The sequence below is a fragment of the Pseudophryne corroboree genome, chromosome 8 (genome assembly GCF_028390025.1).
Source record: "Pseudophryne corroboree isolate aPseCor3 chromosome 8, aPseCor3.hap2, whole genome shotgun sequence".
NCBI classification, from domain to species: Eukaryota; Metazoa; Chordata; class Amphibia; order Anura; family Myobatrachidae; genus Pseudophryne; species Pseudophryne corroboree.
In genome coordinates this window covers 455,791,328-455,814,387 of record NC_086451.1, presented here as the reverse complement: position 1 = coordinate 455,814,387, position 23,060 = coordinate 455,791,328, and the positions used below count along the sequence as shown (strand labels likewise).

General features: G+C 44.6%; 1 non-coding gene across 1 annotated transcript; it reads left to right on the top strand.

Annotated features, from left to right (window-relative positions):
• Positions 1-19,067: 19,067 nt before the first annotated feature.
• Positions 19,068-19,139, top strand: TRNAH-GUG (transfer RNA histidin (anticodon GUG)). The gene has a single exon. It is a non-coding gene; the product is annotated as a tRNA-His (tRNA).
• Positions 19,140-23,060: the final 3,921 nt, after the last annotated feature.

Below are 23,060 nucleotides of genomic sequence, written 5' to 3'. Positions count from 1 at the left end.
ACCACTTTGGACCTGACCAAAGGTTACTGGCAAATACCTTTATCTGATAGCGCAAAAGAAAAAACAGCCTTTTCGGTTCCTGAGAGGCTGTACCAGTATAAGATGTTACCCTTTGGGTTGCATCGGGCTCCAGCAACCTTTCAACGGGCGATGGATACAATTTTGAGGCCCAATAGAAAATATGCAGCTGCCTATTTGGATGATGTGGTAATTCACAGTACAGACTGGGGGTCCCATTTGGTTAAAGTACAAGCAGTACTGGACTCAATAAGAGAGGCAGGGTTAACTGCTAACCCAAAGAAGTGCTACCTCGCAATGGAGGAGGTCAAATACTTGGGCTTCACCATAGGCAGAGGTCTAATTAGGCCCCAATTGAATAAAATTAATGTTATTCAAAACTGGCCTCGTCCAGTGAATAAAAAACAGGTAAGGGCTTTTTTGGGAATAACTGGGTACTATAGACGGTTTATTCCCAATTTTGCGACCACAGCAGTGCCGTTGTCAGACCTTACAAAAGGGAAGCAGTCAAATATGGTGAAATGGAACCCTGATGCAGAAAAAGCGTTCCAAGCGTTAAAAGTGGCTTTGTGTTCACAACCGGTATTGATAACACCAGATTTTTCAAAAGAATTTGTGGTACAGACAGATGCCTCAGAGGTAGGGATAGGCGCGGTGCTGTCCCAAGCCAGAGGTGGGGACGAACACCCTATCATTTATTTGAGTAGGAAACTCACTGAGCATGAAAACAAGGTATGCCATTGTGGAAAAGGAGGCTTTTGCCATTAAGTGGGCACTAGATACCCAGAGATATTATCTCTTGGGTAGACAATTCAGACTAGTGACGGATCATGCCCCTTTAAAATGGATGTATGTAAATAGAGCACAGGTTCTCAAACTCGGTCCTCAGGACCCCACACGGCGCATGTTTTGCAGGTCTCCTCACAGAATCACAAGTGACATAATTAACTCCACCTGTGGACCTTTTAAAATGTGTCACTGATTAATACACCTGTGCAGCTGCTGGGTTACCTGCAAAACATGCACTGTGTGGGGTCCCGAGGACCGAGTTTGAGAACCACTGAAATCGAGGCAAGAATGCCCGTGTAACTAGAAGGTTTCTAGCGTTGCAGGATTTTACGTTTACTGTCGAACATAGACCGGGTACACAATTGGCCAACGCAGATTGCATTGTCTCGCATCTTCTGTTTGGGGGCTACAAGTGTTCCGGCCCCTAGGTCGAAACAGGGGAGGGGAATATGTGACAAGAACACTGGGATAGTGTTTGAGGGCAGGTATGTTTGTCCCAGGTTCTTGTCTTGCATGTATTAGAAAAATTAAAACTTCTAGGAATATGTTTTGTTTTGTTAGAACCTTTTCAGTTTGTTGGAAAAGCTGGGTAAGGGCCCTGAAAGAGAGATGGGGCAAGTTCCAGACATTGGGCCCAGTTCGGGTATTTGGCCTCACAGAAGGCTAATCAGGCTTTCAGCTGTGTAAGAGTGTTATAAGGCTGCTAGCCTGATTAGGGTGGGCAGACTGCCTGGGAAGACTGCAGGATCTCTATGAGAGAAACACGCTTTCTGATACAAGTGAGCTATACAGTGTTTGCTGGAGAACTCTGTGTTTTTTGTTTTAGTGATAGTTAGGGACATCTTGTGTTTAGTTAGTGCCGGACAGGCAAGGTATTTTCTTTTGGTGTTTGTTTTATTTTCTGTACAATAAAACTGGCTGGGGCCAGTTGATCCTCAGCTGCTGCGTGCTGCCATATACCGGCACCTTGCACTCTTTCAGTGTTAGACCCATCCAAATCTAACTCTCTTTGCACATGTTACATATGCCCCACCTGTAGTGCACATAGGCCCTCATTCCGAGTTGTTCGCTCGCAAACTGCTTTTAGCAGCTTTGCACACGCTAAGTCACCGCCTACTGGGAGTGAATCTTAGCTTCTTAAAATTGCGAACGACCTATTCGCAATATTGCGATTACACACTTCTTAGCAGTTTCAGAGTAGCTTCAGACTTACTCGGCATCTGCGATCAGTTCAGTGCTTGTCGTTCCTGGTTTGATGTCACAAACACTCCCAGCGTTCGCCCAGACACTCCTCCGTTTCTCCAGCCACTCCTGCGTTTTTCCCAGAAACGCTAGCGTTTTTTCCCACACGCCCATAAAACGGCGTGTTTCCGCCCAGTAACACCCATTTCCTGTCAATCACTTTACGATCACCAGAACGATGAAAAAGCCGTGAGTAAAATACCTAACTTCTTAGCAAATTTACTTGGCGCGGTCGCAGTGCGAACATTGCGCATGCGCATTAAGCGGAAAATCGCTGCGATGCAATAAAAAATACAGAGCGAACAACTCGGAATGACCACCATGGTTTTGCCCATTAAAGAAAGATTTTGCTTTGGCTGTCAGATCTGAATTAGTCCCAAGGTTGTGAGATCTGCACAGGATCTGAACACAAATATAAGCTTTATACCCAGCTAGTAAGTAGCTGTATTATACTCGTATCATAAAAACAATATTCATTGATGGTGGCACTGTCAGGGGCTCATTCTTAGCTGCACGCAATGCAGCTGTAATTGCAGCCAGCAGTGGAAGCCACACGTCTACCTTATACTAATATGAGAACTGTAGTAGTCCTAGGATTTGCCCATCTGTAAGCAGCAACCTGCGCTGCGCTCCAGCCACCGCAAATCATAATTAATATTGACAGATAAAAGTGTCATTTGACATTGCGCATTCGCTGTATGCAAAAGCTCCCCATTTGCGTCCATGCACAGAGATCCGCCCAACTCGGAATCAACCCCTTAGAGGACAGGAAACAGCAAAATTGTAACATTAGTAAATTTTAATCTTTAGGATTCCAATAACTAAAAATCAAATGATTAATAAATATGTGAATACTGGCAAAACATTAGCTTATAGGGCGGATTTCAAATGTTATCACACTGACAGCCACTAGATGGCACCCAAAAAGAGTTAATCAATTGTAGCTCCGTTCAGGCGCAATGGCTGCCGGCGTCTGCATTTTAGCTTGCACCCCCTGTGGGTGGCAAGCTAAAATGCATGAAAAGTGACCCATTTGGGTGCCAAACTTAACTTTTTCACGATTGTGCCTTGGTCAGGTTCAGCTGCTTTATGCGTGATCAGCGTAGAAAAGAGACACAATTAAATACCACCCCGTTTTCTCCCTTCACTTTAAATTAGAGATTGGGCGCGATAATCAATTGAATATCGCCCATAGTGTGATTAGATAGAAAATTGTGAATAGAGTTTAATAAAACAGAAAAACATATCTAAGTAACGTATCACTTCTGTGAGTAATCATATGCTGGATCCTTTAAATAAATAAATAAAAAGAAAAGCAATGACCATATATGAAATGATTTATATAACACTGACTACAGTAATATGAAGTGTAGGCAGTGCCTGGTACTCAGTGTATGTACAGTAATATAAAGTGTAGGCAGTGCCTGGTACTCAGTGTATGTACAGTAATATAAAGTGTAGGCAGTGCCTGGTACTCAGTGTATGTACAGTAATATAAAGTGTAGGCAGTACCTGGTACTCAGTGTATGTACAGTAATATAAAGTGTAGGCAGTGTCTGGTACTCAGTGTATGTACAGTAATATGAAGTGTAGGCAGTGCCTGGTACTCAGTGTATGTACAGTAATATGAAGTGTAGGCAGTGCCTGGTACTCAGTGTATGTACAGTAATATATAGTGTAGACAGTGCCTGGTACTCAGTGTATGTACAGTATTATGAAGTGAAGCGTAGGCAGTGCCTGGTACTCAGTGTATGTACAGTATTATGAAGTGAAGTGTAGGCAGTGCCTGGTACTCAGTGTATGTACAGTAATATAAAGTGTAGGCAATGCCTGGTACTCAGTGTACAGTATGTACAGTATTATGAAGTGAAGTGTAGGCAGTGCCTGGTACTCAGTGTATGTACAGTAATACACTGAGTACCAGGCCCTGCCTACACTTTATATTACTGTACATACACTGAGTACCAGGCACTGCCTACACTTCACTTCATAATACTGTACATACACTGAGTACCGAGCACTGCCTACACTTTATATGTACAGTATTATAAAGTGTAGGCAGTGCCTGGTACTCAGTGTATGTACAGTAATATGAAGTGTAGGCAGTGCCTGGTACTCAGTGTATGTACAGTAATATATAGTGTAGGCAGTACCTGGTACTCAGTGTATGTACAGTAATATAAAGTGTAGGCAGTGCCTGGTACTCAGTGTATGTACAGTAATATGAAGTGTAGGCAGTGCCTGGTACTCAGTGTATGTACAGTAATATGAAGTGTAGGCAGTGCCTGGTACTCAGTGTATGTACAGTAATATAAAGTGTAGGCAGTGCCTGGTACTCAGTGTATATACAGTAATAACAGGTGTAGGCAGTAGTGCCTGGTACTCAGTGTATGTACAGTATTATGAAGTGAAGTGTAGGCAGTGCCTGCACAGTAATATGAAGTGTAGGCAGTGCCTGGTACTCAGTGTATGTGCAGTAATGGGAAGTGTAGGCAGTGCCTGGTACTCAGTGCATGTACAGTAATATAAGGTGTAGGCAGTGTCTGGTACTCAGTGTATTTACAGTAATAGGAAGTGTAGGCAGTGCCTGGTACTCAGTGTATGTACAGTAATATAAAGTGTAGACAGTGCCTGGTACTCAGTGTATGTACAGTAATATAAAGTGTAGGCAGTGCCTGGTACTCAGTGTATGTACAGTAATATAAGGTGCAGGCAGTGCCTGGTACTCAGTGTATGTACAGTAATATAAAGTGTAGACAGTGTCTGGTACTCGGTGTATGTACTGTAATATAAAGTGTAGACAGTGCCTGGTACTCAGTGTATGTACAGTAATATAAGGTGCAGGCAGTGCCTGGTACTCATTGTATGTACAGTAATATGAAGTGTAGGCAGTGCCTGGTACTCAGTGTATGTACAGTAATATAAAGTGTAGGCAGTGCCTGGTACTCAGTGTATGTACCATACTTGCCTACTTTTGAAAACTAGTTTCAGGGAGATTGCAAGTGGTAGCAGAATGTGTAGCGTGCTGTTGAGGGGACGTGTCATGTAACACCCAAAGGGCGTGTCTAGATCCGCCTATAGGCGTATCTATTGCCACTCAGGGGTGTGTCCTGCTGCAGAGCTGCTGGGTTTAGTATCTGTGTGGTTCCCAGTGCCAGCAATGTGGAAGGTTTGTGGGCAAGGTGAGGTCACTTAAATTAATTAAAAAATTACCCTTTGCTCCCTTCTGTAATTACCCTGGTAAATTATACACAACAAATGAGAATTTGCATATACGACTGTACAAATAACATTTATTCATTTTAAGTTGGGCCACTGTGAGATTGGCTTCCTTTGTACACTAACCCAAGACCCAAATGCTACAGATGAAAGGAAAGAAACTGGGTGCCGAGTGTCACAGGCATTACCCAGAGAGAGCACTCACTGAAAGCCATGGATGCCCTTTCAGAGTGCAGTTAATGCCTGTGACACTATGCACCCAGTCCCTTCCTTTTCTCCAGCCCAACCACCACGGACCGTATGATGCAGTTCTGGTTTACTTAATTCCCTTACATTCTAACAGACCACCGTCTGGGGAGAAGAGGCCACCACTACAGCTGACACTGACACTGCCGTAAAGCACACTAGCCTCCGCTTAGGCTACACACTAGAAGATATGAAATAATTCCAGGCACACAGCAATATATGCTTATACTGCAGCTGCTGAAAGGGATACCAGCCCCCAATAAATGGTAACAACAAAACAAAACAAACAATTTAAGCAGCACCGACATTTGCATAAAAACCAAATAAAATTAAATTCAACTCTATTATTTAAGTAGATATAGCAATTTATTTACACAGAAAAACAACATAAATGTATTAATCAGATGTAAACTGCTGGTACCTGAACAAGATTAGTCTATAAAAAAAAATCGAAAAAGTTACAATGCAACATGTTACATATTCCCATCCATCAAAATAGTTGTATGATACCTAGTTGCAACCAACTAACACATTTGTGACCACTACAAATATAGAATATCTATTCAGGTTTAACTGAATAAAAAAAGCATCTTTGAAAGACCAACCAACAGTCCGGGTAAGTAGGACTATATAAGAAAGAGTGCAGTAAACAATTAGAGAAGAGGCCTGTAATCCAATGAAGAGTTCTCCTTAAAGATAGTAATTAGCTAAAAGCACTGCACATTAGTTTCAATAGTCTAAAAAGCTGTGGCCAGGTTGGGTAGAGGATCCCGACAGCCATAATCCTGATACATTTTGGTACTATAAGCCTTACCCTACCCCTAACCCTCCCCTGCCACAGCCTAACCCTCGCATCCACCTTTCCCACAGCCTAACCCTAACCCTCCCACAGCCTAACCCTCCTCCTAGTGCTAACCCTATCCCTCCCGTCCCACAGCCTGACCCTCCTCCTAGTGCTAACATTAACCCTCCCCTCCCACAGCGTAACCCTCCTCCTAGTGCCTTACCCTAACGCTCCCCTCACACAGCCTAACCCTCATCCTAGTGCTAACACTAACTCTCCCCTCCCATCCACCCTTCCCGCAGCTTAACTCTAACCTCCTCCACCCACAGCTTAACCCTCTTCCTAGTGCCTAGCCCTCCCCTCTCACAGCCTAACCCTCCCATCCACCCTTCCCGCAGCCTAACCCTAACCCTCCCCTCCCACAGCCTAACCCTCCTCCTAGTGCTAACCCTATCCCTCCCGTCCCACAGCCCTACCCTCCACCTAGTGCTAACCCTAACCCTCCCCTCCCACAGCCTAACCCTCCTCCTAGTGCTAACCCTATCCCTCCCGTCCCACAGCCTAACCCTCCTCCTAGTGGTAACCCTAACCCTCCCCTCCCACAGCCTAACCCTCCTCCTAGTGCTAACACTAACTCTCCCCTCCCACACCCTAACCCTCCCATCCACCCTTCCCGCAGCCTAACCCTAACCCTCCCCTCCAACAGCCTAACCCTCCTCCTAGTGCCAACACTAACTCTTCCCTCCCACAGCCTAACACTAACCCTCCTCTCCCACAGCCTAACCCTAACCCTCCCCTCCCTAACCCTAACTCTCCCCTCCCACACCCTAACCCTCCCATCCACCTTTCCTGCAGCCTAACCCTAACCCTCCCGTCCCACAGTATAACCCTATTTCATCCCTCCCCTTCCCCGCAGCCTCACCCTAATGCTTATTGGTGGAATGTGTCAGGATTATGACAGTCCGGATGCCACTGTCAGTATTGTGACTCTTGGCATCCTGTCGGAATGCAGACTACATACCCTCTGGCCAGTGTGCCAAGTTCCCTGTTTAGTCATGGGACACAAATAAACTGCTCACCTGCACAGCCAAGCCCTGATGCTGTTAATGATCAGATGATATACATTGCCAGGACTGGTTATATGGCACCTGTGGATTCCTGCAAAGAGTGACTGAAAGTGGTGCATGCAGACCCAGGAAGCTAGTGTAAGAATACAAGCTGCTGCTACCATTGTTGCTAAATCCAAGTGGGCTAAAGTACCTCTGGCTTCTCAACCACGTGACACCCGCCGGCAGTGGAAGGGGCAAGGAAGTTTGAATAGCACTGTCACTATCCGCGTCACCATCTATTGCCTTTAGTAACCAGGTGGAGAGCAAAGTAAACCACTGTGCCCAAAGCGTGGCGAGCGAAGTAAGCCTGCATGAATGCATTTGGGCTCCCGTGTTTTGACCTTGATCCTCCCCCTGTTGCTGAGTGTCACATGCTTGTGATGTCAGGGGTCCTTTAGCCAGATAGGATTTAGACTTAACTCTGCTGCTACTGCTACCGCTTACAGTGCAGTGGTTGGCAGGAGAAAGCAGTTGAGAGTAATCTGATGCTGCACTTGGACAGTAGTAGGGTCTGAAGCTGGTGCTCAGGGACAATGCAGGCAGCTCAGCGGCATCTGAGACTGGCAGAGTGGCTCTGGCTGATGAGGCTGCTGCAGTGAGGCTCAGAGCGGAGTTAGAGATGGCAATGGCTGTGACTGGGAGTTGTGCCTTTCTGAACGTGCGCTGCTAGACGGCCACTGCTACCCACAACCCGCGGTGATCGGCCTTTAAGTAACATGACGTCATGTGTCATGATGTCTCCCGTGCAGGCCCCACCTCCAGCATTTCCGGACTTGCGCATGTGCAGTCCAGATTCTCATGGGGGACAGTGAAAAACCGGGAGGATAAGTAAGATTTGTGGGGCAGTGGAAGGCTATATTAAAAACTGGGAGCCTCCTGCTCAATACGGGGAGGGTAGGCAAGCCTGGGATAGCAGCAGAGTGGGGAAAATGCCTCTACAGCAAAGTGCATTGCTGCCCTTGCTGAGCGCATCACTCCGGCCCTGTCTACATGGTCTGTAAATCACATAAACACTTTCCGGTATGTGCTGTTTGAGTTACTTTGTGCTCCATCCTATGTCAGGCAGCTAAACGTAGGGCAGGGAGAGGGGACTGACTGCTGCTGCAGCAGCCTCTCTCCCCAGCACTGCACAGGCTGCTGTGTGCCGGGGAGGAGGCTGCAGCAGCAGTCAGTCCTCACCCTGCATGATGAGAGGAAGGAGAGCGATTGCGCCCGACCATCTGCATGGCCACAGCCACCCACTGATTCTGACACTGGTGCTCCCACCTTGTGCAGCACATACCCACTACGTCGCCACACAATTTTTTTTTTTATATATTTTTGAAAAAGCAGGGTCTGGCCACACCTCCCCCATTGACCACGTCCCCTCTCATTACCGGGAGCGGCAGAGCTGTCGGCACCACTGGTGTCAGGTTATTTTGAAAGAAAAATATTGGACCCATTCAGTGACAATATTATGTTTTCTAGGCTTGTCATGCTCTGATATATTGGTGGCAGAGCTGTGAAAATAGAAAGGACTGAGAGCTCTTACCTGTAGTATCTCTGCAGGATCTGCATAGCTGGGGCTGGAGAGGGTGGGGGCCTATGAGATGGGCGGGGTCTCAGCTTCTGGCTGCCTGCTGCAGCAGGGAATTCTGTTCCTGTCTGAGAGGAGTATTAGGAGGAGGATCGCTGGAGGGGGCGTGGCCAGTGAGATGGGCGGAGTCTCGGCTTCTGGCTGCCTGCTGCAGCCGTAGCAGGGAATAAATCTGTTCCTGTCTCTGAGGGTAGGAGGAAGATCGCTGGGGGGGACGGGCCAGTGAGATGGGCGGGGCCTCTGCTTCTGGCTGCCTGCTGCAGCAGGGAATTCTGTTCCTGTCCCTGTCTCTGAGGGGAGGAGGAAGATTGCAGGAGGGGGCGTGTCCTCGGCAGTGGGATCGCTGCTGCAGCTGTATCAGGAAAAAATCCCTTTTACCATCTTTGAAAGGGTGAGTGGAGATACGGCCAGGGAGATGCAGCAGCTGATAGTTCCCACACTGCTGGGACCAAAGCTCACCTGGCAAAGCTGTGGCAGGATACAGTCTCTGCGGGAAGCTTCTGTCCCGCACTCATGACGGCTGCAGTAAAGTGTTTGACTGTCTCTGCAGGACACTCAGCCATTGATCCGCTGCCTATAGGACGGCTCTCGTGCAGGCCCCGCCCCTCAGCCGTTCTGGACTCGCACATGCGCAGTCCATATTTTCACAGAGTGACCTGTCAAAAATCGGGAGGCTAAGCAAGGTTTGCGGGGCAGCGGGAGGGTAAACTAAAAAACGTGAGCCTCCCGCTAAATGCGGGAGGGTAGGCAAGCCTGGTATGTACTGTAATATAAAGTGTAGACAGTGCCTGGTACTCAGTGTTTGTACAGTAATATAAGGTGCAGGCAGTGCCTGGTACTCAGTGTATGTACAGTAATATAAAGTGTAGGCAGTGCCTGGTACTCAGTGTATGTACAGTAATATAAAGTATAGGCAGTGCCTGGTATTCAGTGTATGTACAGTAATATAAGGTGTATGCAGTGCCTGGTACTCAGTGTATGTACAGTAATATAAGGTGCAGGCAGTGCCTGGTACTCAGTGTATGTACAGTAATATAAAGTGTAGACAGTACCTGGTACTCAGTGTATGTACTGTAACATAAAGTGTAGACAGTGCCTGGTACTCGGTGTTTGTACAGTAATATAAGGTGCAGGCAGTGCCTGGTACTCAGTGTATGTACAGTAATATAAAGTGTAGGCAGTGCCTGGTACTCAGTGTATATTCAGTAATATCGGGGGTAGACAGTGCCTGGCAGTCAGTCTATGTACAGTAATATAAAGTGTAGGCAGTGCCTAGTACTCAGTGTATGTACAGTAATATAATGTGTAGGCAGTAGTGCCTGGTACTCAGTGTATGTACAGTATTATGAAGTGAAGTGTAGGCAGTGCCTGGTACTCAGTGTATGTACAGTAATATAAAGTGTAGACAGTGTCTGGTACTCGGTGTATATACAGTAATATCAGGTGTAGGCAGTGCCTGGTACTCAGTGTATATACAGTAATGTAAGGTGTAGGCAGTGCCTGGTACTCAGTGTATGTACAGTAATATAAAGTGTAGGCAGTGCCTGGTACTCAGTGTATATACAGTAATATCAGGTGTAGGCAGTGCCTGGTACTCAGTGTATATACAGTAATAAAAAGTGTAGACAGTGCCTGGTACTCAGTGTATGTACAGTAATATAAAGTGTAGGCAGTTCCTGGTACTCAGTATATGTACAGTAATATAAGGTGTAGGCAGTGTCTGGTACTCAGTGTATGTACAGTAATAGGAAGTGTAGGCAGTGCCTGGTACTCAGTGTATGTACAGTAATATAAAGTGTAGACAGTGCCTGGTACTCAGTGTATGTACAGTAATATAAAGTGTAGGCAGTGCCTGGTACTCAGTATATGTACAGTAATATAAGGTGCAGGCAGTGCTTGGTACTCAGTGAATGTACAGTAATATAAAGTGTAGACAGTGTCTGGTACTCGGTGTATGTACTGTAATATAAAGTGTAGGCAGTGCCTGGTACTCAGTGTATGTACAGTAACATAAAGTGTAGGCAGTGCCTGGTACTCAGTGTATATACAGTAATATCGGGTGTAGACACTGCCTAGTAGTCAGTCTATGTACAGTAATATAAAGTGTAGGCAGTGCCTGGTACTCAGTGTATGTACAGTAATATAAGGTGCAGGCAGTGCCTGGTACTCAGTGTATGTACAGTAATATAAGGTGCAGGCAGTGCCTGGTACTCAGTGTATGTACAGTAATATAAAGTGTAGACAGTGCCTGGTACTCAGTGTTTGTACAGTAATATAAGGTGCAGGTATTGCCTGGTACTCAGTGTATGTACAGTAATATAATGTGTAGGCAGTAGTGCCTGGTACTCTGTGTATGTACAGTATTATGAAGTGAAGTGTAGGCAGTGCCTGGTACTCAGTGTATGTACAGTAATACACTGAGTACCAGGCCCTGCCTACACTTTATATTACTGTACATACACTGAGTACCAGGCACTGCCTACACTTCACTTCATAATACTGTACATACACTGAGTACCGAGCACTGCCTACACTTTATATGTACAGTATTATAAAGTGTAGGCAGTGCCTGGTACTCAGTGTCTGTACAGTAATATGAAGTGTAGGCAGTGCCTGGTACTCAGTGTATGTACAGTAATATATAGTTGTATGTACAGTAATATATAGTGTAGGCAGTACCTGGTACTCAGTGTATATACAGTAATAAAAAGTGTAGACAGTGCCTGGTACTCAGTGTATGTACAGTAATATAAAGTGTAGGCAGTTCCTGGTACTCAGTATATGTACAGTAATATAAGGTGTAGGCAGTGTCTGGTACTCAGTGTATGTACAGTAATAGGAAGTGTAGGCAGTGCCTGGTACTCAGTGTATGTACAGTAATATAAAGTGTAGACAGTGCCTGGTACTCAGTGTATGTACAGTAATATAAAGTGTAGGCAGTGCCTGGTACTCAGTATATGTACAGTAATATAAGGTGCAGGCAGTGCTTGGTACTCAGTGAATGTACAGTAATATAAAGTGTAGACAGTGTCTGGTACTCGGTGTATGTACTGTAATATAAAGTGTAGGCAGTGCCTGGTACTCAGTGTATGTACAGTAACATAAAGTGTAGGCAGTGCCTGGTACTCAGTGTATATACAGTAATATCGGGTGTAGACACTGCCTAGTAGTCAGTCTATGTACAGTAATATAAAGTGTAGGCAGTGCCTGGTACTCAGTGTATGTACAGTAATATAAGGTGCAGGCAGTGCCTGGTACTCAGTGTATGTACAGTAATATAAGGTGCAGGCAGTGCCTGGTACTCAGTGTATGTACAGTAATATAAAGTGTAGACAGTGCCTGGTACTCAGTGTTTGTACAGTAATATAAGGTGCAGGCATTGCCTGGTACTCAGTGTATGTACAGTAATATAATGTGTAGGCAGTAGTGCCTGGTACTCTGTGTATGTACAGTATTATGAAGTGAAGTGTAGGCAGTGCCTGGTACTCAGTGTATGTACAGTAATACACTGAGTACCAGGCCCTGCCTACACTTTATATTACTGTACATACACTGAGTACCAGGCACTGCCTACACTTCACTTCATAATACTGTACATACACTGAGTACCGAGCACTGCCTACACTTTATATGTACAGTATTATAAAGTGTAGGCAGTGCCTGGTACTCAGTGTCTGTACAGTAATATGAAGTGTAGGCAGTGCCTGGTACTCAGTGTATGTACAGTAATATATAGTTGTATGTACAGTAATATATAGTGTAGGCAGTACCTGGTACTCAGTGTATGTACAGTAATATAAAGTGTAGGCAGTGCCTGGTACTCAGTGTATGTACAGTAATATGAAGTGTAGGCAGTGCCTGGTACTCAGTGTATGTACAGTAATATGAAGTGTAGGCAGTGCCTGGTACTCAGTGTATGTACAGTAATATAAAGTGTAGGCAGTGCCTGGTACTCAGTGTATATACAGTAATAACAGGTGTAGGCAGTAGTGCCTGGTACTCAGTGTATGTACAGTATTATGAAGTGAAGTGTAGGCAGTGCCTGGTACTCAGTGTATGTACAGTAATATAAAGTGTAGGCAGTGCCTGGTACTCGTATGTACAGTAATATGAAGTGTAGGCAGTGCCTGGTACTCAGTGTATGTGCAGTAATAGGAAGTGTAGGCAGTGCCTGGTACTCAGTGCATGTACAGTAATATAAGGTGCAGGCAGTGTCTGGTACTCAGTGTATTTACAGTAATAGGAAGTGTAGGCAGTGCCTGGTACTCAGTGTATGTACAGTAATATAAAGTGTAGACAGTGCCTGGTACTCAGTGTATGTACAGTAATATAAGGTGCAGGCAGTGCCTGGTACTCAGTGTATGTACAGTAATATAAGGTGCAGGCAGTGTCTGGTACTCAGTGTATTTACAGTAATAGGAAGTGTAGGCAGTGCCTGGTACTCAGTGTATGTACAGTAATATAAGGTGCAGGCAGTGCCTCGTACTCATTGTATGTACAGTAATATGAAGTGTAGGCAGTGCCTGGTACTCAGTGTATGTACAGTAATATAAAGTGTAGGCAGTGCCTGGTACTCAGTGTATGTACTGTAATATAAAGTGTAGACAGTGCCTGGTACTCAGTGTTTGTACAGTAATATAAGGTGCAGGCAGTGCCTGGTACTCAGTGTATGTACAGTAATATAAAGTGTAGGCAGTGCCTGGTACTCAGTGTATGTACAGTAATATAAAGTATAGGCAGTGCCTGGTATTCAGTGTATGTACAGTAATATAAGGTGTAGGCAGTGCCTGGTACTCAGTGTATGTACAGTAATATGAAGTGTAGGCAGTGCCTGGTACTCAGTGTATGTACAGTAATATAAAGTGTAGGCAGTGCCTGGTACTCAGTGTATATACAGTAATAACAGGTGTAGGCAGTAGTGCCTGGTACTCAGTGTATGTACAGTATTATGAAGTGAAGTGTAGGCAGTGCCTGGTACTCAGTGTATGTACAGTAATATAAAGTGTAGGCAGTGCCTGGTACTCGTATGTACAGTAATATGAAGTGTAGGCAGTGCCTGGTACTCAGTGTATGTGCAGTAATAGGAAGTGTAGGCAGTGCCTGGTACTCAGTGCATGTACAGTAATATAAGGTGCAGGCAGTGTCTGGTACTCAGTGTATTTACAGTAATAGGAAGTGTAGGCAGTGCCTGGTACTCAGTGTATGTACAGTAATATAAAGTGTAGACAGTGCCTGGTACTCAGTGTATGTACAGTAATATAAGGTGCAGGCAGTGCCTGGTACTCAGTGTATGTACAGTAATATAAGGTGCAGGCAGTGTCTGGTACTCAGTGTATTTACAGTAATAGGAAGTGTAGGCAGTGCCTGGTACTCAGTGTATGTACAGTAATATAAAGTGTAGACAGTGCCTGGTACTCAGTGTATGTACAGTAATATAAGGTGCAGGCAGTGCCTGGTACTCAGTGTATGTACAGTAATATAAAGTGTAGGCAGTGACTGGTACTCAGTGTATGTACAGTAATATGAAGTGTAGGCAGTGCCTGGTACTCAGTGTATGTACTGTAATATAAAGTGTAGACAGTGCCTGGTACTCAGTGTATGTACAGTAATATAAGGTGCAGGCAGTGCCTGGTACTCATTGTATGTACAGTAATATGAAGTGTAGGCAGTGCCTGGTACTCAGTGTATGTACAGTAATATAAAGTGTAGGCAGTGCCTGGTACTCAGTGTATGTACTGTAATATAAAGTGTAGACAGTGCCTGGTACTCAGTGTTTGTACAGTAATATAAGGTGCAGGCAGTGCCTGGTACTCAGTGTATGTACAGTAATATAAAGTGTAGGCAGTGCCTGGTACTCAGTGTATGTACAGTAATATAAAGTATAGGCAGTGCCTGGTATTCAGTGTATGTACAGTAATATAAGGTGTAGGCAGTGCCTGGTACTCAGTGTATGTACAGTAATATAAGGTGCAGGCAGTGCCTGGTACTCAGTGTATGTACTGTAATATAAAGTGTAGGCAGTGCCTGGTACTCAGTGTATGTACAGTAATATAAAGTGTAGGCAGTGCCTGGTACTCAGTGTATATACAGTAATATCAGGTGTAGGCAGTGCCTGATACTCAGTGTATATACAGTAATATAAAGTGTAGGCAGTGCCTGGTACTCAGTGTATGTACAGTAATATAAAGTGTAGGCAGTGCTTGGTACTCGTATGTACAGTAATATGAAGTGTAGGCAGTGTCTGGTACTCAGTGTATGTACAGTAATAGCAAGTGTAGGCAGTGCCTGGTACTCAGTGTATGTACAGTAATATAAAGTGTAGACAGTGCCTGGTACTCAGTGTATGTACAGTAATATAAAGTGTAGGCAGTGCCTGGTACTCAGTATATGTACAGTAATATAAGTTGCAGGCAGTGCTTGGTACTCAGTGTATGTACAGTAATATAAAGTGTAGACAGTGTCTGGTACTCGGTGTATGTACTGTAATATAAAGTGTAGGCAGTGCCTGGTACTCAGTGTATGTACAGTAATATAAAGTGTAGGCAGTACCTGGTACTCAGTGTATGTACAGTAATATAAGGTGCAGGCAGTGCCTGGTACTCAGTGTATGTACAGTAATATAAGGTGCAGGCAGTGCCTGGTACTCAGTGTATGTACAGTAATATAAAGTGTAGACAGTGCCTGGTACTCAGTGTATGTACAGTAATATAAAGTGTAGACAGTGTCTGGTACTCAGTGTATGTACAGTAATATAAAGTGTAGGCAGTGCCTGGTACACAGTGTATGTACAGTAATATAAAGTGTAGGCAGTGCCTGGTACTCAGTGTATATAACATAATATAAAGTGTAGGCAGTGCCTGGTACTCAGTGTATGTACAGTAATATGAAGTGTAGGCAGTGCCTGGTACTCATTGTATGTAAAGTAATATAAAGTGTAGGCAGTGCCTGGTAGTCAGTCTATGTACAGTAATATAAAGTGTAGGCAGTGCCTGGTACTCAGTGTATGTACAGTAATATAATGTGTAGGCAGTAGTGCCTGGTACTCAGTGTATGTACAGTATTATGAAGTGAAGTGTAGGCAGTGCCTGGTACTCAGTGTATGTACAGTATTATGAAGTGAAGTGTAGGCAGTGCCTGGTACTCAGTGTATGTACAGTAATATAAGGTGCAGGCAGTGCCTGGTACTCATTGTATGTAAAGTAATATGAAGTGCAGGCAGTGTCTGGTACTCAGTGTATTTACAGTAATAGGAAGTGTAGGCAGTGCCTGGTACTCAGTGTATGTACAGTAATATAAAGTGTAGACAGTGCCTGGTACTCAGTGTATGTACAGTAATATAAGGTGCAGGCAGTGCCTGGTACTCAGTGTATGTACAGTAATATAAGGTGCAGGCAGTGTCTGGTACTCAGTGTATTTACAGTAATAGGAAGTGTAGGCAGTGCCTGGTACTCAGTGTATGTACAGTAATATAAAGTGTAGACAGTGCCTGGTACTCAGTGTATGTACAGTAATATAAGGTGCAGGCAGTGCCTGGTACTCAGTGTATGTACAGTAATATAAAGTGTAGGCAGTGACTGGTACTCAGTGTATGTACAGTAATATGAAGTGTAGGCAGTGCCTGGTACTCAGTGTATGTACTGTAATATAAAGTGTAGACAGTGCCTGGTACTCAGTGTATGTACAGTAATATAAGGTGCAGGCAGTGCCTGGTACTCATTGTATGTACAGTAATATGAAGTGTAGGCAGTGCCTGGTACTCAGTGTATGTACAGTAATATAAAGTGTAGGCAGTGCCTGGTACTCAGTGTATGTACTGTAATATAAAGTGTAGACAGTGCCTGGTACTCAGTGTTTGTACAGTAATATAAGGTGCAGGCAGTGCCTGGTACTCAGTGTATGTACAGTAATATAAAGTGTAGGCAGTGCCTGGTACTCAGTGTATGTACAGTAATATAAAGTATAGGCAGTGCCTGGTATTCAGTGTATGTACAGTAATATAAGGTGTAGGCAGTGCCTGGTACTCAGTGTATGTACAGTAATATAAGGTGCAGGCAGTGCCTGGTACTCAGTGTATGTACTGTAATATAAAGTGTAGGCAGTGCCTGGTACTCAGTGTATGTACAGTAATATAAAGTGTAGGCAGTGCCTGGTACTCAGTGTATATACAGTAATATCAGGTGTAGGCAGTGCCTGATACTCAGTGTATATACAGTAATATAAAGTGTAGGCAGTGCCTGGTACTCAGTGTATGTACAGTAATATAAAGTGTAGGCAGTGCTTGGTACTCGTATGTACAGTAATATGAAGTGTAGGCAGTGTCTGGTACTCAGTGTATGTACAGTAATAGCAAGTGTAGGCAGTGCCTGGTACTCAGCGTATGTACAGTAATATAAAGTGTAGACAGTGCCTGGTACTCAGTGTATGTACAGTAATATAAAGTGTAGGCAGTGCCTGGTACTCAGTATATGTACAGTAATATAAGTTGCAGGCAGTGCTTGGTACTCAGTGTATGTACAGTAATATAAAGTGTAGACAGTGTCTGGTACTCGGTGTATGTACTGTAATATAAAGTGTAGGCAGTGCCTGGTACTCAGTGTATGTACAGTAATATAAAGTGTAGGCAGTACCTGGTACTCAGTGTATGTACAGTAATATAAGGTGCAGGCAGTGCCTGGTACTCAGTGTATGTACAGTAATATAAGGTGCAGGCAGTGCCTGGTACTCAGTGTATGTACAGTAATATAAAGTGTAGACAGTGCCTGGTACTCAGTGTATGTACAGTAATATAAAGTGTAGACAGTGTCTGGTACTCAGTGTATGTACAGTAATATAAAGTGTAGGCAGTGCCTGGTACTCAGTGTATGTACAGTAATATAAAGTGTAGGCAGTGCCTGGTACTCAGTGTATATAACATAATATAAAGTGTAGGCAGTGCCTGGTACTCAGTGTATGTACAGTAATATGAAGTGTAGGCAGTGCCTGGTACTCATTGTATGTAAAGTAATATAAAGTGTAGGCAGTGCCTGGTAGTCAGTCTATGTACAGTAATATAAAGTGTAGGCAGTGCCTGGTACTCAGTGTATGTACAGTAATATAATGTGTAGGCAGTAGTGCCTGGTACTCAGTGTATGTACAGTATTATGAAGTGAAGTGTAGGCAGTGCCTGGTACTCAGTGTATGTACAGTATTATGAAGTGAAGTGTAGGCAGTGCCTGGTACTCAGTGTATGTACAGTAATATAAAGTGTAGGCAGTGCCTGGTACTCAGTGTATGTACAGTAATATAAGGTGCAGGCAGTGCCTGGTACTCATTGTATGTAAAGTAATATGAAGTGTAGGCAGTGCCTGGTACTCAGTGTATGTACAGTAATATAAAGTTTAGGCAGTGCCTGGTACTCAGTGTATGTACAGTAATATAAAGTGTAGGCAGTGCCTGGTACTCAGTGTATGTACAGTAATATAAAGTGTAGGCAGTGCCTGGTACTCATTGTATGTACAGTAATATAAAGTGTAGGCAGTGCCTGGTACTCAGTGTATGTACAGTAATATAAAGTGTAGGCAGTGCCTGGTACTCAGTGTATGTACAGTAATATAAAGTGTAGGCAGTGCCTGGTACTCAGTGTATGTACAGTAATATAAAGTGTTGGCAGTGCCTGTTAGTCAGTGTATGTACAGTAATATTAAGTGTAGGCAGTGCCTGGTACTCAGTGTATGTACAGTAATATAAAGTGTAGGCAGTGCCTGGTACTCAGTGTATGTACAGTAATATAAAGTGTAGGCAGTGCCTGGTACTCAGTGTATGTACAGTAATATATAGTGTAGGCAGTGCCTGGTACTCAGTGTATGTACAGTAATATAAAGTGTAGGCAGTGCCTGGTACTCAGTGTATGTACAGTAATATAAAGTGTAGGCAGTGCCTGGTACTCAGTGTATGTAGGCTGTGCCATACAGGGTTATTGCATCTTCCAGCCCACATGTACAGGATAGGGTTAATCTGCTGAAAGCACTGTCCCAGTTCTGGTGCTTGTTAAACTTTAAAGGATTCATGTCACATAGGGACAAGAGACAGCACAGCTGTAGTGTCTGCCGTGATCGTATAGTGGTTAGTACTCTGCGTTGTGGCCGCAGCAACCCCGGTTCGAATCCGGGTCACGGCAACTTTTACAAACTTTTATATCATTATCAATAATTTCTTTAGAATACCACTAAGTCGTATTACAATTATTTACTGTTTTATCGCCTCCAACTGCTCCTTTTTTATGGTCTGTATCTGCCAAAAAGGGCTTTGTACCGATTTTTGACTGTCCAAATTAACACTGAAAGTATAGGAAAGGGGGCGCCTTTTACCAGTGTCCACGCCCCCTTTACTAATTTGAACTGGTTTTTATGTGTAAAATGTTGGAGGGTATGCTGTTTTAGGATTTAGCACTTGAATACAGATGCCAAATTCTAAAGTACAGTGGGGCAGATGTATTAACCTGGAGAAGACATAAAAAAAGTGATAAACCAGTAATAAGCGCAAGGTAATAACGCACCAGCCAATCAGCTCCTTTCATTTTTCAAATCTCTAATGATTGGCTGGTGCGTTTATCACCTTGCATTTATCACTGCTTTATCACTTCCTTATGCCTTCTCCAGGCTTAATACATCTAATACATCTGCCCCAGAGTTTCTGCCCTGTATGTTGATAGAACAGAACATAACACCGGCTTCATTGACTGATTATTATACCTCAGAATGTGTCATTAAAGTCGTACCTATACTTTTTTTTACATATAAAATTAGGACAACCCTGTGACCTAAAGTATGTCAGGTTTATAAGAGTTCTAGGTACCTAGGTATCTATTTCTATGACTATTGGTGAGTTGAGTGACAACACGTTATAGGAAAGTAAACCTAGTCATTTAAACAACATTTTGGGTGGGTATAGAAAATACTATGTGGGTACTAGGAAAATCGGGATACATATATGGGTGAGCCAAGCTGTGTATATTCGGGTATGATACAGGATACCAGCGGTTGGAGTGCCGGCGTTCACATGACCGGCATCCCGTCAATTAGAATGCCGACAGGGAACAGGTAATTATTTCACCTGTGCCCTAATCCACCTGGGGTGGTGACTAGGTCAAAGACTAGAGTGTGGGGGGGGGTAAGGTACAGCTAAACCAACCCCTCCTAGTGCCTAACACACACACACCCCCATGGTCCTAGCAGTGGTCCTGTTGACATTTGGTGTTTTGGTGCCGGGATTCTGATTGGTGCCGGGATTCCGGCATAGGTCACCTGTTATTATATAACACACATTATTCCAAATGTGCCGTAATCTCATCTTTCTCTTTGCCATTAAGACTTTGCATAAGCGCATTGCGCAGTCTGTAACCACCAGACCAGGAAATCTTCCTTCAGTTCTTCTTTGAGGACATACATCAGGATCCAGCACTAATAGTGTTATCTTCAATCAATCTGCTTTATTCACATCTTCTGTGACAGAAAAGAAGCTTCCTCCTCAATACAGCCGCCGGCTGAGTATCACATGTTCCTCTGTGTTTGGAAATGCCGCGCCCGGACTTACAGTCTACAGTGTATTAGTTGTATCTTAGGGGGTCATTCAGACCTGGTCCCTGCTGTGCGTTTTCACACAGCGGGCGATCAGGTACTAACTGCGTATGCACCGCAATGCGCACGCGCGTTGGACAACAACAACAGGCATCGCCGGTCAGCGATGGGATGGTGCGAAACATCCGATCGCACAGGCGTTTACAAGGAGATTGACAGGAGGAGGCCGTTAGTGGGTGGTAACTGACTGTTTACTGGGAGTGTCCGGAGCGCCATGTGTATATTGTGCCACTTAATGGTCAAACACTATTCCGATAGTCACACAAATGGCTGATGTTTGGCTGTGTCCGAGTCGCTCCGCGCATGGGTCTCGATTCTGTATGTACAGCGTCACAGTCCAGGTTTAGACGCAGAGTAGCAGAAGTGTAAGGGACGGGGACTGGGAGGCAACAGGGGGAGGGGCTAAACGGGCCCATGGAGAAGTTGCATCTTATTCTGCAGGTGTGTCCCTGAGAGGGGCTGCGCACAGAGGGGGTCAGCCGCTCACATGGGAGGCCGTACTCAGATGGAAGAACTGCACATGCAGTGCACCTGCAAGTTTCAGTGATGCAACCAAAGCCTCTGGGACCCTCTGGGGACGCCGGTGTTCTAGGCCTGCTCTGGCTGATTCCTCCAACGTGATGCTACTAAAAGTAATGTAAGGGCGCAGCTCAACGCGTGTCTGGTGTTTTATAATATACATTTACGATGGCATGCTTTGTTAATAGCTGTGATATATTTCTCTTAGACTACCTGTGATGTTGGCAGTGCAGCCAGTTTATTATTAGAGTCTGTGAAGCCTGGATATTGCAGAATGTGAGAATCCCGCATTGCTGGAAACAATGCACCAACCACATGGGAAGATCCAGGAGCGGAGACCAGAGTATCCTCTACCCCAAGGTCTGGTTTGTGACCGATCAGGAAGGTAAAAGCAGGATATTTCAAATACTAACCAAGAGCAGCTGGCACTAAGATAAGCAGCAGCATCGGGGCTGCTGCATCCGGTGATACATTTATATTTAGCGGCATATTCTGTTTGGTATTACAGCAATACTAATAATATGCCATTAGTATTTAACATTAATTATATCTCCGGCAAGGCCAAGCACCATCCTGCATCCTCCACATGTTTAGCGAGTATTAAAGGAGTTATGTCTCCTTCTTAAATGGGGGCCCTTAGTGTGAGTTGTTGGAAACAGAGGTGGTATCTCTAGAGCCTCAGGGGTCTATTTACGAAGCCTTTGATGGAGAGAAAGTGGACAGAGATAAAGGGCCTAATTCAGACCTGATCGCTCGCTAGTTTTTTTTTTGCAGTCCTGTGATCGCATAGTCGTCGCCCATAGCGGAGTGTATTTTCGCTTTGCAAGTGTAAGAACGCATATGTAGCAGAGCTGTATGAACAGATTTTGTGCAGTCTATGAGTAGCCCAGGACTTACTCAGCCGCTGCGATCACATCAGCCTGTCCGGGGCCGGAAATGACGTCAGGAATCCGCCCTGCAAACGCTTGGACACGTCTGAGTTTCTCCAGCCACTCCCTGAAAACGGTCAGTTGCCACCCACATACGCCCTCTTCCTGTCAATCTCCTTGCGATCGCCCGTGCAAATGGATTCTTCGCACAAGCCCATCGCTGAGCAACGAACCGCTTTGTACACGTGCGACACACCTGCGCATTGCGGTTCATATGCATGCGCAGTTCTGACCTGATCGCAGCGCTGCAAAAATTGCTAGCGAGCGATCCGGTCTGAATTAGGCCCAAAGTTCCAGCCAATCATCTCCTAACTGCCATGTCACAGGCTGTGTTTGAATAATGACAGTTAGGAGCTGATGGGCTGGTAATTTATCTCCATCCGAGGCTTTAGTTTAGAGACCCCTCAGTGTCTTCTGCTTCAGTAGCAGGTTCTTTGGTAGATGAATGAAAATTACAGATCCAATGGACCATTGTGTGTAAAGGTCCGTACACACAGAGCGATTTTGACTGAGCCTAGAACTGGCAGTAGGAGATTCTGACTAACTTTACCAGTGATTTTGACTAAGTGTGCCAGCGATTTTGGCTATGGGTGATTTTGACTATCTCATTTAAATAGGGGGATGTTTTCACTTTTCCAGCGACATAGTCGAAATTGCCTTGCCTGCACAGTCTATTTATCCCAGTGATAGTGATCTGGCGGGGACGCGCATCGCTATCACTCGCTGTGTACTCACGGAGCGATATGCACTAACTTTCTTAGCGATTTTGACTATATAGTCAACATCGCTGAGCCATATCGCGGCGTGTGTACACACCTTCAGAGTCTATCCATATAAAAGCTGTGAGACCAGTATACGGACACATCTGCCCTCCTCTGGAATCCTACAGATTGTACACTTGCGTTATACATTATACATATGTTACCTTATACTGCACAGGACTATGGTGTATTCTCTACAGTGTATTATACATTATACATACTGTATGTTACCTTATACTGCACAGGACTATGG